The 12160-nt window shown below is 43.8% G+C and overlaps 11 non-coding genes and 1 pseudogene across 11 annotated transcripts; all 12 read right to left on the bottom strand.

Annotated features, from left to right (window-relative positions):
• Window positions 1-655: 655 nt before the first annotated feature.
• Window positions 656-776, bottom strand: LOC142514455 (5S ribosomal RNA). Its single transcript, XR_012810347.1, has one exon. It is a non-coding gene; the product is annotated as a 5S ribosomal RNA (ribosomal RNA).
• Window positions 777-1458: 682 nt separating this feature from the next.
• On the bottom strand, window positions 1459-1577 carry LOC142515735 (5S ribosomal RNA). The gene has a single exon (XR_012811564.1). It is a non-coding gene; the product is annotated as a 5S ribosomal RNA (ribosomal RNA).
• Window positions 1578-2260: 683 nt separating this feature from the next.
• Window positions 2261-2372, bottom strand: LOC142512627 (5S ribosomal RNA; annotated as a pseudogene).
• Window positions 2373-3427: 1055 nt separating this feature from the next.
• On the bottom strand, window positions 3428-3548 carry LOC142508498 (5S ribosomal RNA). The gene has a single exon (XR_012806709.1). It is a non-coding gene; the product is annotated as a 5S ribosomal RNA (ribosomal RNA).
• A 1175-nt stretch (window positions 3549-4723) lies between these two features.
• On the bottom strand, window positions 4724-4842 carry LOC142509180 (5S ribosomal RNA). Its single transcript, XR_012807366.1, has one exon. It is a non-coding gene; the product is annotated as a 5S ribosomal RNA (ribosomal RNA).
• Window positions 4843-5524: 682 nt separating this feature from the next.
• On the bottom strand, window positions 5525-5645 carry LOC142507199 (5S ribosomal RNA). The gene has a single exon (XR_012805461.1). It is a non-coding gene; the product is annotated as a 5S ribosomal RNA (ribosomal RNA).
• Window positions 5646-7491: 1846 nt separating this feature from the next.
• Window positions 7492-7610, bottom strand: LOC142514170 (5S ribosomal RNA). Its single transcript, XR_012810078.1, has one exon. It is a non-coding gene; the product is annotated as a 5S ribosomal RNA (ribosomal RNA).
• A 682-nt stretch (window positions 7611-8292) lies between these two features.
• Window positions 8293-8413, bottom strand: LOC142507569 (5S ribosomal RNA). Its single transcript, XR_012805823.1, has one exon. It is a non-coding gene; the product is annotated as a 5S ribosomal RNA (ribosomal RNA).
• Window positions 8414-9096: 683 nt separating this feature from the next.
• On the bottom strand, window positions 9097-9215 carry LOC142515835 (5S ribosomal RNA). Its single transcript, XR_012811658.1, has one exon. It is a non-coding gene; the product is annotated as a 5S ribosomal RNA (ribosomal RNA).
• Window positions 9216-10379: 1164 nt separating this feature from the next.
• On the bottom strand, window positions 10380-10498 carry LOC142514544 (5S ribosomal RNA). The gene has a single exon (XR_012810433.1). It is a non-coding gene; the product is annotated as a 5S ribosomal RNA (ribosomal RNA).
• Window positions 10499-11088: 590 nt separating this feature from the next.
• LOC142510002 (5S ribosomal RNA) lies at window positions 11089-11209 on the bottom strand. Its single transcript, XR_012808144.1, has one exon. It is a non-coding gene; the product is annotated as a 5S ribosomal RNA (ribosomal RNA).
• Window positions 11210-11892: 683 nt separating this feature from the next.
• Window positions 11893-12011, bottom strand: LOC142508914 (5S ribosomal RNA). The gene has a single exon (XR_012807111.1). It is a non-coding gene; the product is annotated as a 5S ribosomal RNA (ribosomal RNA).
• Between the last annotated feature and the right edge of the window lie 149 nt (window positions 12012-12160).

Consider the following 12160-nt stretch of genomic DNA (forward strand, 5'->3'; position numbering starts at 1 on the left):
AAGCGGCGATGGACAACACGCGGCACTGTTCTCGCCCAATTAGAATCATGAAGTTAAGCTTTCTGGCGCGATGGCAGAGCTAGGATGGGTGACCACCCTAGGAAGACCTCGTGTCGCAACCGTTTACGTAAATTATGGATAAAACAGTCGAAATATTGTTTTTAATGAGTTAACCGTCTCCGGAGTAATCTGCATCATACCCTTCCCCACAGAACCGGCTCACGACAACAAAAATGAATAAATGTTCCCAAAAATGAATAAATGTTTTCAGAAAATAGAAAAAAAAAATAAGAAGAAGAAAATAACGAATGTAAAGCTATTATTATGCTTGGGATACGATAAAATGGAATCGGAATCGAATTTCGAACTTTTTAAGCGGATTTCTTGAGGAAACGAAAGCTTAACAGAAGCGGTAAATCGCAAATTAGAGGGTCTTAGAGAAGGAATTCGGCTAAAATCTCGTCAGCTCATTGCGTAGTAATGAGTCTCGTCCGTTTGCCCGTTTACAATCAAATTCGCCTACAATTTTGTCCAAATCCGGCAGTGCCTGAGCTACTTTCATTTCACATGTCTTATCTGGTCTCGATTGAGATTCAGATGATTTGAGCCGAAAATCGTCTGTCAACAAGTAATCAAAAATAGAAAAACACGAAAAGGGGTGCAACACGAGGACTTCCCAGGGGGTCACCCATCCTAGTACTGCGCTTTCGCCCAAGCACGCTTAACTTCGGAGTTCTGATGGGATCCGGTGCATTAGTGCTGGTATGATCGCACCCGACATTGAGTGGGATGTTTATTCTTATATCCCTCGAGTACGTGTGGAGCGGGTGGCGATGGAAAACACGCGGCACTGCTCTCGCCCAATCATAACCATGAAGTTAAGCGTTCTGGCGCGATGGCAGAGCTAGGATGGGTGACCTCCCTGGGAAGACCTCGTGTCACGATCGTTTACGTAAATTATGGATAAAACAGTCGAAATTATTGTTTTTAATGAGTTAACCGTCTCCGGAGTAATCTGCGTCACACCCTTCCGCACAGAACCGGATCACGACAACAAAAATCGATAAATGTTCCCAGAAAATAAAAAAAAATAAGAAGAAGAAAATAACGAATGTAAAGCTATTATTATTCTTAGGATACGATAAAATGGAACCAGAATCGAATTTCGAACTTCCTAAGCGGATTTCTCGAGGAAACAAAAGCTTAACAGAAGCGGTGAATCGCAAATTAGAGGGTCTTAGAGAAGGAATTCGGCTAAAATCTCGTCAGCTCATTGCGTAGTAATGAGTCTCGTCCGTTTGCCCGTTTACAATCAAATTAGCCTACAATTTTGTCAAAATTTGGCAGTGCCCGAGCTACTTTCATTTCTTATGTCTTATCTAGTCCCGATCGAGATTCAGATGATTTGAGCCGAAAATCGTCTGTCAACAAGTAATCAAGAATAGAAATACACGAAAAAGGGTGCAATACGAGGACTTCCCAGGGGGGCACCCATCCTAGTACTGCTCTCGCCCAAGCACGCTTAACTTCGGAGTTTTGATGGGATCCGGTGCATAAATGCTGGTATGATCGCTCCCGTCATTAAGTGGGATGTTTATTCTTATATCCCTCGAGTACGGGTGGAGCAAGCGGCGATGGACAACACGCGGCACTGTTCTCGCCCTATCAGAACCATGAAGTTATGCTTTCTGGCGCGATGGCAGAGCTAGGATGGGTGACCTCCCTGGGAAGACCTCGTGTCGCAACCGTTTACGTAAATTATGGATAAAACAGACGAAATATTGTTTTTAATGAGTTAACCGTCTCCGGAGTAATCTGCGTCATACCCTTCCGCACAGAACCGGCTCACGACAACAAAAATGAATAAATGTTCCCAGAAAATAGAAAAAAAAATATGAAGAAGGAAATAACGAATGTAAAGCTATTATTATGCTTGGGATACGATAAAATGGAACCGGAATCTAATTTCGAACTTTCTAAGCGGATTTCTTGAGGAAACGAAAGCTTAACAGAAGCGGTAAATCACAAATTAGAGGGTCTTAGAGAAGGAATTCAGATAAAATCTCGTCAGCTCATTTCGTAGTAATGAGTCTCGTCCGTTTGCTCGTTTACAATCAAATTACCCTACAATTTTGTCCAAATCCGGCAGTGCCCGAGCTACTTTCATTTCACATGTCTTATCTGGTCTCGATCGAGATTCAGATGATTTGAGCAGAAAATCGTCTGTCAACAAGTAATCAAAAATAGAAAAACACGAAAAGGGGTGCAACACGAGGACTTCTCAGGGGGTCACCCATCCTAGTACTGCGCTTTCGCCCAAGCACGCTTAACTTCGGAGTTCCGATGGGATAAGTGCTGGTATGATCGCACCCGACATTGAGTGGGATGTTTATTCTTATATCCCTCGAGTACGTGTGGAGCGGGCGGCGATGGACAACACGCGGCACTGCTCTCGCCCAATCATAACCATGAAGTTAAGCGTTCTGGCGCGATGGCAGAGCTAGGATGGGTGACCTTCCCGGGAAGACCTCGTGTCGCGACCGTTTACGTAAATTATGCATAAAACAGTCTAAATAATTGTTTTTAATGAGTTAACCGTCTCCGGAGTAATCTGCGTCATACCCTTCTGCACAGAACCGGCTCACGACAACAAAAATCGATAAATGCTCCCAGAAAATAGAAAAAAAAATAAGAAGAAGGAAATAACGAATGTAAAGCTGTTATTATGCCTGGGATACGATAAAATGGAACCGGAATCGAATTTCGAACTTCCTAAGCGGATTTCTCGAGGAAACGAAAGCTTAAGAGAAGCGGTAAATCGCAAATTAGAGGGTCTTAGAGAAGAAATTCGGCTAAAATCTCGTCAGCTCATTGCGTAGTAATGAGTCTCGTCCGCTTGCCCGTTTACAATCAAATTATCCTACAATTTTGTCCAAATCCGGCTGTGCCCGAGCTACTTTCATTTCACATGTTTTATCTGGTCCCGATCGAGATTCAGATGATTTGAGCTGAAAATCGTCTGTCAACAAGTAATCAAAATTAGAAAAACACGAAAAGGGGTGCAACACGAGGACTTCCAAGAATGTAAAGCTATTATTATTCCTGGGAAACGATAAAATGGATCCGGAATCGAATTTCGAACTTCTTGAACGGATTTCTCGAGGAAACGGAACATTAACAGAAGCGGTAAATCGCAAATTAGAGGTCTAAGAGAAGAAATTTAGCTAAAATCTCGCGAGCACTTTGCGGAGTAATGAGTCTCGTCCGTTTGCCCGTTTACAATAAAATTAGCCTAAATTTTGTCCAAATCAGGCAGTACCCGAGCTACGGTGATTTCACATGTCTTATTTGGTCACGATCGAGATTCAGATGATTTGAGCAGAAAATCGTCCGTCAACAAGTAATCAAAAATAGAAAAACACGAAAAGGGGTGCAACACGAGGACTTCCCAGGTGGTCACCGATTCTAGTACTGAGCTTTCGCCCAAGCACGCTTAACTTCGGAGTTCTGATGGGATCCGGTGTATTAGTGCTGGTATGATCGCACTCGTCATTGAGTGGGATGTTTATTCTTATATCCCTCGAGTACGTGTGGAGCGGGCGGCGATGGACAACACGCGGCACTGCTCTCGCCCAATCATAACCATGAAGTTAAGCGTTCTGGCGCGATGGCAGAGCTAGGATGGGTGACCTCCCTGGGAAGACCTCGTGTCGCGACCGTTTAAGTAAATTATGGATAAAACAGTCGAAATATTGTTTTTAATGAGTTGACCTTCTCTGGAGTAATCTGCGTCATACCCTTCCACACAGAACCGGCTCACGACAACAAAAATGAATAAATGTTCCCAGAAATTAGAAAAAAAAAAAGAAGAAGGAAATAACGAATGTAAAGCTGTTATTATGCTTCGGATACGATAAAATGGAACCGGAATCGAATTTCGAACTTCTTAAGCGGATTTCTCGAGGAAACGAAACCTTAACAGAAGCGGTAAATCGCAAATTAGAGGGTGTTAGAGAAGAAATTCGGCTAAAATCTCGTCAGCTCTAGTGGGATGTTTATTCATATATCCCTCGAGTACGTGTGGAGCGGGCGGCGATGGACAACACGCGGCACCGCTCTCGCCCAATCATAACCATGAAGTTAAGCGTTCTGGCGCGATGGCAGAGCTAGGATGGGTGACCTCCCTTGGAAGACCTAGTGTCGCGACCGTTTACGTAAATTATGGATAAAACAGTCGAAATAATTGTTTTTAATGATTTAACCGTCTCCGGAGTAATCTGCGTCACACCCTTCCCCACAGAACCGGCTCACGACAACAAAAATCGATAAATGTTCCAAGAAAATAGAAAAAAAAATAAGAACAAGGAAAATAAGGAATGTAAAGCTATTATTATGCCTGGGATACGATAAAATGGAACCAGAATCGAATTTCGAACTTCCTAAGCGGATTTCTCGAGGAAACGAAAGCTTAACAGAAGCGTTAAATCGCAAATTAGAGGGTCTTAGAGAAGGAATTCGGCTAAAATCTCGTCAGCTCATTGCGTAGCAATGAGTCTCGTCCGTTTGCCCGTTTACAATCAAATTAGCCTACAATTTTGTCCAAATCCAGCAGTGCCCGAGCTACTTTCATTTCACATGTCTTATCTGGTCCCGATCGAGATTCAGATGATTTGAGCCAAAACTCGTCTGTCAACAAGTAATCAGAAATAGAAAAACACGAAAAGGGGTGCAACACGAGGACTTCCCAGGGGGTCACCCATCCTAGTACTGCTCTCGCCCAAGCACGCTTAACTTCGGAGTTCTGATGGGATCCGGTGCATTAGTGCTGGTATGATCGCACCGGACATTGGGTGAGATGTTTATTCTTATATCCCTCGAGTACGTGTGGAGCGGGCGGGGATGGACAACACGCGGCACTGCTCTCGCCCAATTATAACCATGAAGTTAAGTGTTCTGGCGCGATGGCAGAGCTAGGATGGGTGACCTCCCTGGGAAGACCTCGTGTCGCGACCGTTTACGTAAATTATGGATAAAACAGTCGAAATATGTTTTTAATGAGTTGACCGTCTCCGGAGTAATCTGCGTCATACCCTTCCCCACAGAACCGGCTCACGACAACAAAAATGAATAAATGTTCCCAGAAAATAGAAAAAAAAATAAGAAGAAGGAAATAACGAATGTAAAGCTATTATTATGCTTGGGATACGATAAAATGGAGCCGGAATCGAATTTCGAACTTTCTAAGCGGATTTCTTGAGGAAACGAAAGCTTAACAGGAGCGGTAAATCGCAAATTAGAGGGTCTTAGAGAAGAAATTCGGCTAAAATCTCGTCAGCTCATTGCGTAGTAATGAGTCTCGTCCGTTTGCCCGTTTACAATAAAATTAGCCTACAATTTTGTCCAAATCAGGCAGTACCCGAGCTACGCTGATTTCACATGTCTTATTTGGTCCCGATGGAGATTCAGATGATTTGAGCAGAAAATCGTCTGTCAACAAGTAATCAAAAATAGAAAAACACGAAAAGGGGTGCAACACGAGGACTTCCCAGGGGGTCACCAATCCTAGTACTGCGCTTTCGCCCAAGCACGCTTAACTTCGGAGTTCTGATGGGATCCGGTGCATTAGTGCTGGTTTGATCGCACCCGACATTGAGTGGGATGTTTATTCTTATATCCCTCGAGTACGTGTAGAGCGGGCGGCGATGGACAACACGCGGCACTACTCTCGCCCAATCATAACCATGAAGTTAAGCGTTCTAGCGCGATGGCAGAGGTAAGATGGGTGACCTCCCTGGGAAGACCTCGTGTCGCGACCGTTTACGTAAATTATAGATAAAACACTCGAAATAATTGTTTTTAATGAGTCGACCGTCTCCGGAGTAATCTGTGTCATACCCTTCCGCACAGAACCGGCTCACGACAACAAAAATCGATAAATGTTCCCAGAAAATTAAAAAAAAAAATAAGAAGAAGGAAATAACGAATGTAAAGCTATTATTATTCTTAGGATACGATAAAATGGAACCAGAATCGAATTTCGAACTTCCTAAGCGGATTTCTCGAGGAAACGAAAGCTTAACAGAAGCGGTAAATCGCAAATTAGAGGGTCTTAATTAAGGAATTCGGCTAAAATCTCGTCAGCTCATTGCGTAGTAATGAGTCTCGTCCGTTTGCCTGTTTACAATCAAATTAGCCTCCAATTTTGTCCAAATCCGGCAGTGCCCGATCTACTTTCATTTCACATGTCTTGTCTGGTCCGATCGAGATTTAGATGATTTGAGCCGAAACTCGTCTGTCAACAAGTAATAAGAAATAGAAAAACACGAAAAGGGGTGCAAGACGAGGACTTCCAAGGGGGACGCGGCACTGCTCTCGCCCAATCATTACCATGAAGTTAAGCGTTCTGGCGCGATGGCAGAGCTAGGATGGATGACCTCCCTGGGAAGACCTCGTGTCGCGACCGTTTACGTAAATTATGGATAAAACAGTCGAAATATTGTTTTTAATGAGTTGACCTTCTCCGGAGTAATCTGCGTCATACCCTTCCACACAGAACCGGCTCACGACAACAAAAATGAATAAATGTTCCCAGAAAATAGAAAAAAAAAGAAGAAGGAAATAACGAATGTAAAGCTGTTATTATGCTTGGGATACGATAAAATGGAACCGGAATCGAATTTTGAACTTCTTAAGCGGATTTCTCGAGGAAACGAAACCTTAACAGAAGCGGTAAATCGCAAATTAGAGGGTGTTAGAGAAGAAATTCGGCTAAAATCTCGTCAGCTCTAGTGGGATGTTTATTCTTATATCCCTCGAGTACGTGTGGAGCGGGCGGCGATGGACAACACGCGGCACTGCTCTCGCCCAATCATAACCATGAAGTTAAGCGTTCTGGCGCGATGGCAGAGCTAGGATGGGTGACCTCCCTGGAAAGACCTCGTATCGCGACTGTTTACGTAAATTATGGATAAAACAGTCGAAATAATTGTTTTTAATGAGTTAACCGTCTCCGAAGTAATCTGCGTCATACCCTTCCGCACAGAACCGGCTCACGACAACAAAAATCGATAAATGTTCCCAGAAAATAGAAAAAAATAAGAAGAAGGAAATAACGAATGTAAAGCTATTATTATGCCTCGGATACGATAAAATGGAACCGGAATCGAATTTCGAACTTCTTAAGCGGATTTCTCGAGAAAACGAAAGCTTAACAGAAGCGGTAAATCGCAAATTAGAGGGTCTTAGAGAAGGAATTCGGCTAAAATCTCGTCCAAAGAAGGAATTCGGCTAAAATCTCGTCAGCTCATTGCGTAGCAATGAGTCTCGTCCGTTTGCCCGTTTACAATCAAATTAGCCTACAATTTTGTCCAAATCCAGCAGTGCCCGAGCTACTTTCATTTCACATGTCTTATCTGGTCCCGATCGAGATTCAGATGATTTGAGCCAAAACTCGTCTGTCAACAAGTAATCAGAAATAGAAAAACACGAAAAGGGGTGCAACACGAGGACTTCCCAGGGGGTCACCCATCCTAGTACTGCTCTCGCCCAAGCACGCTTAACTTCGGAGTTCTGATGGGATCCGGTGCATTAGTGCTGGTATGATCGAACCGGACATTGGGTGAGATGTTTATTCTTATATCCCTCGAGTACGTGTGGAGCGGGCGGGGATGGACAACACGCGGCACTGCTCTCGCCCAATTATAACCATGAAGTTAAGTGTTCTGGCGCGATGGCAGAGCTAGGATGGGTGACCTCCCTGGGAAGACCTCGTGTCGCGACCGTTTACGTAAATTATGGATAAAACAGTCGAAATATGTTTTTAATGAGTTGACCGTCTCCGGAGTAATCTGCGTCATACCCTTTCCCACAGAACCGGCTCACGACAACAAAAATGAATAAATGTTCCCAGAAAATAGAAAAAAAAATAAGAAGAAGGAAATAACGAATGTAAAGCTATTATTATGCTTGGGATACGATAAAATGGAGCCGGAATCGAATTTCGAACTTTCTAAGCGGATTTCTTGAGGAAACGAAAGCTTAACAGGAGCGGTAAATCGCAAATTAGAGGGTCTTAGAGAAGAAATTCGGCTAAAATCTCGTCAGCTCATTGCGTAGTAATGAGTCTCGTCCGTTTGCCCGTTTACAATAAAATTAGCCTACAATTTTGTCCAAATCAGGCAGTACCCGAGCTACGCTGATTTCACATGTCTTATTTGGTCCCGATGGAGATTCAGATGATTTGAGCAGAAAATCGTCTGTCAACAAGTAATCAAAAATAGAAAAACACGAAAAGGGGTGCAACACGAGGACTTCCCAGGGGGTCACCGATCCTAGTACTGCGCTTTCGCCCAAGCACGCTTAACTTCGGAGTTCTGATGGGATCCGGTGCATTAGTGCTGGTTTGATCGCACCCGACATTGAGTGGGATGTTTATTCTTATATCCCTCGAGTACGTGTGGAGCGGGCGGCGATGGACAACACGCGGCACTACTCTCGCCCAATCATAACCATGAAGTTAAGCGTTCTAGCGCGATGGCAGAGGTAGGATGGGTGACCTCCCTGGGAAGACCTCGTGTCGCGACCGTTTACGTAAATTATAGATAAAACACTCGAAATAATTGTTTTTAATGAGTCGACCGTCTCCGGAGTAATCTGTGTCATACCCTTCCGCACAGAACCGGCTCACGACAACAAAAATCGATAAATGTTCCCAGAAAATTAAAAAAAAAATAAGAAGAAGGAAATAACGAATGTAAAGCTATTATTATTCTTAGGATACGATAAAATGGAACCAGAATCGAATTTCGAACTTCCTAAGCGGATTTCTCGAGGAAACGAAAGCTTAACAGAAGCGGTAAATCGCAAATTAGAGGGTCTTAATTAAGGAATTCGGCTAAAATCTCGTCAGCTCATTGCGTAGTAATGAGTCTCGTCTGTTTGCCCGTTTACAATCAAATTAGCCTCCAATTTTGTCCAAATCCGGCAGTGCCCGATCTACTTTCATTTCACATGTCTTGTCTGGTCCGATCGAGATTTAGATGATTTGAGCCGAAACTCGTCTGTCAACAAGTAATCAGAAATAGAAAAACACGAAAAGGGGTGCAAGACGAGGACTTCCAAGGGGGTCACCCATCCTAGTACTGCTCTAGCCCAAGCACGCTTAACTTCGGAGTTCTGATGGGATCCGGTGTATTAGTGCTGGTATGATCGCACCTGTCATAGAGTGGGATGTTTATTCTTATATCCCTCGAGTACGTGTGGAGCGGGCGGCGATGGACAACACGCGGCACTGCTCTCGCCCAATCATTACCATGAAGTTAAGCGTTCTGGCGCGATGGCAGAGCTAGGATGGATGACCTCCCTGGGAAGACCTCGTGTCGCGACCGTTTACGTAAATTATGGATAAAACAGTCGAAATATTGTTTTTAATGAGTTGACCTTCTCCGGAGTAATCTGCGTCATACCCTTCCACACAGAACCGGCTCACGACAACAAAAATGAATAAATGTTCCCAAAAAATAGAAAAAAAAAGAAGAAGGAAATAACGAATGTAAAGCTGTTATTATGCTTGGGATACGATAAAATGGAACCGGAATCGAATTTCGAACTTCTTAAGCGGATTTCTCGAGGAAACGAAACCTTAACAGAAGCGGTAAATCGCAAATTAGAGGGTGTTAGAGAAGAAATTCGGCTAAAATCTCAGCTCTAGTGGGATGTTTATTCTTATATCCCTCGAGTACGTGTGGAGCGGGCGGCGATGGACAACACGCGGCACTGCTCTCGCCCAATCATAACCATGAAGTTAAGCGTTCTGGCGCGATGGCAGACCTAGGATGGGTGACCTCCCTGGGAAGACCTCGTATCGCGACCGTTTACGTAAATTATGGATAAAACAGTGGAAATAATTGTTTTTAATGTGTTAAGCGTCTACGGAGTAATCTGCGTCATACCCTTCCGCACAGAACCGGCTCACGACAACAAAAATCGATAAATGTTCCCACAAAATAGAAAAAAATTAGAAGAAGAAATAGCGAATGTAAAGCTATTATTATGCTTGGGATACGATAAAATGGAACCGGAATCGAATTTAGAACTTACTAAGCGGATTTCCAAGGAAACGGAAGCTTAAAAGAAGCGGTAAATCGCAAATTAGAGGGTCTTAGAGAAGGAATTCGGCTAAAATCTCGTCAGCTCATTGTGTAGTAAAGTGTCTCGGTCGTTTGCCCGTTTACTATCAAATTAGCCTACAATTTTGTCCAAATCCGGCAGTGCCCGAGCTACGTTGATTTCTCATGTCTTATCAGGTCACGATCCAGATTCAGATGATTTGAGCCGAAAATCGTCTGTCAACAAGTAATCAAAAGTAGAAAACACGAAAATGGGTGCAACACGAGAACTTCCCAGGGGGTCACCCATCCTAGTACTGCTCTCTCCCAAGCATGCTTAACTTCGGAGTTCTGATGGGATCCGGTGCATTAGTGCTGGTATGATTGCACCCGACATTGTGTGGGATGTTTATTCTTATATCCCTCGAGTACGTGTGTAGCGGGCGGCGATAGACAACACGCGGCACCGCTCTCGCCCAATCAGAACCATGAAGTTAAGCGTTCTGTTTTTAATTAGTTATCCGTCTCGGGAGTAATCTGCGTTATACCCTTCCGCACAGAACCGGCTCACGACAAGAAAAATCACTAAATGTTCCCTGAAAATAGAAAAAAAAATAAGAAGAAGAAAATAGCGAATGTAAAGCTATTATTATGCCTAGGATACGATAAAATGGAACTTGAATCGAATTTCGAACTTCCTAAACATTTTTTCTCGAGGAAACGGAAGCTTTAAAAAGCGAAAAATCGCAAATTAGAGGGTCTTAGATAAGGAATTCGGCTAAAATCTCACCAGATCATTGAGAAGTAACGAGTCTCGTTCGTTTGCCCGTTTACAATCAAATTAGCCTACAATTTTGTCCAAATCCGGCAGTGCCCGAGCTACGTTGATTTCAAATGTTTTATCTGGTCCCAATCGAGATTCAGATGATTGGAGCCGAAAGTCGTCTGTCAACAAGTAATCAAAAATAGAAAAACACGAAAAGGTGCGCAACACGAGTACATCCCAGGGGGTCACCCATCCTAGTACTGCGCTTTCGCCCAAGCACGCTTAACTTCGGAGTTCTGATGGGATCCGGTGCATTAGTGCTGGTACGATCGCACCTAGACATTGAGTGATATGTTTATTCTTATATCCCTCGAGTACGTGTGGAGCGGGCGGCGATGGACAACACGCGGCACTGCTCTCGCCCAATCATAACCATGAAGTTAAGCGTTCTGGCGCGTTGGCAGAACTAGGATGGGTGACCTCCCTGGGAAGTCCTCGTGTCGCGACCGTTTACGTAAATTATGGCAAAAACAGTCGAAATAATTGTTTTTAATGAGTTAACTGTCTCCAGAGTAATCTGCGTCATACCCTTCCGCACAGAACCGGTTCACGACAACAAAAATCGCTAAATGTTCCCAGAAAATAAGAAAAAAATAAGAAGAAGGAAATAGCAAATGTAAAGCTATTATTATGCCTGGGATATGATAAAATGGAACCGGAATCGAATTTCGAACTTCCTAAGCTGATTTCTCGAGGAAACGAAAGCTTAACAGAAGCAGTAAATCGCAAATTAGAGGGTCTTAGAGAAGGAATTCGGCTAAAATCTCGTCAGCTCATTGCGTAGAATGAGTCTCGTCCGTTTGCCCGTTTACAATCAAATTAGCCTACAATTTTTTCCAAATCCGGCAGTGCCCGAGCTACTTTCATTTCACATGTCTTATCTGGTCCCGATCGAGATTCAGATGATTTGAGCCGAAAATCGTCTGTCAACAAGTAATCAAAAATAGAAAAACACGAAAAAAGGTGCAACCACGCGGACTTCCCAGGGGGTCACTCACCTAGTACTTCTCTCGCCCTAGCACGCTTAACTTCGGAGTTCTGATGGGATCCGGTGCATTAGAGCTGGTATGATCGAACCCGACATTGAGTGGGATGTTTATTTTTATATCCCTCGAGTATGTGTGGAGCGGGCGGCGATGGACAACACGCGGCACTGCTTTCGCCCAATCATAACCATGAAGTTAAGCGTTCTGGCGCGATGGCAGAGCTAGGATGGGTGACCTCCCTG

The sequence above is a fragment of the Primulina tabacum genome, chromosome 10 (genome assembly GCF_025594145.1).
Source record: "Primulina tabacum isolate GXHZ01 chromosome 10, ASM2559414v2, whole genome shotgun sequence".
NCBI lineage: Eukaryota > Viridiplantae > Streptophyta > Magnoliopsida > Lamiales > Gesneriaceae > Primulina > Primulina tabacum.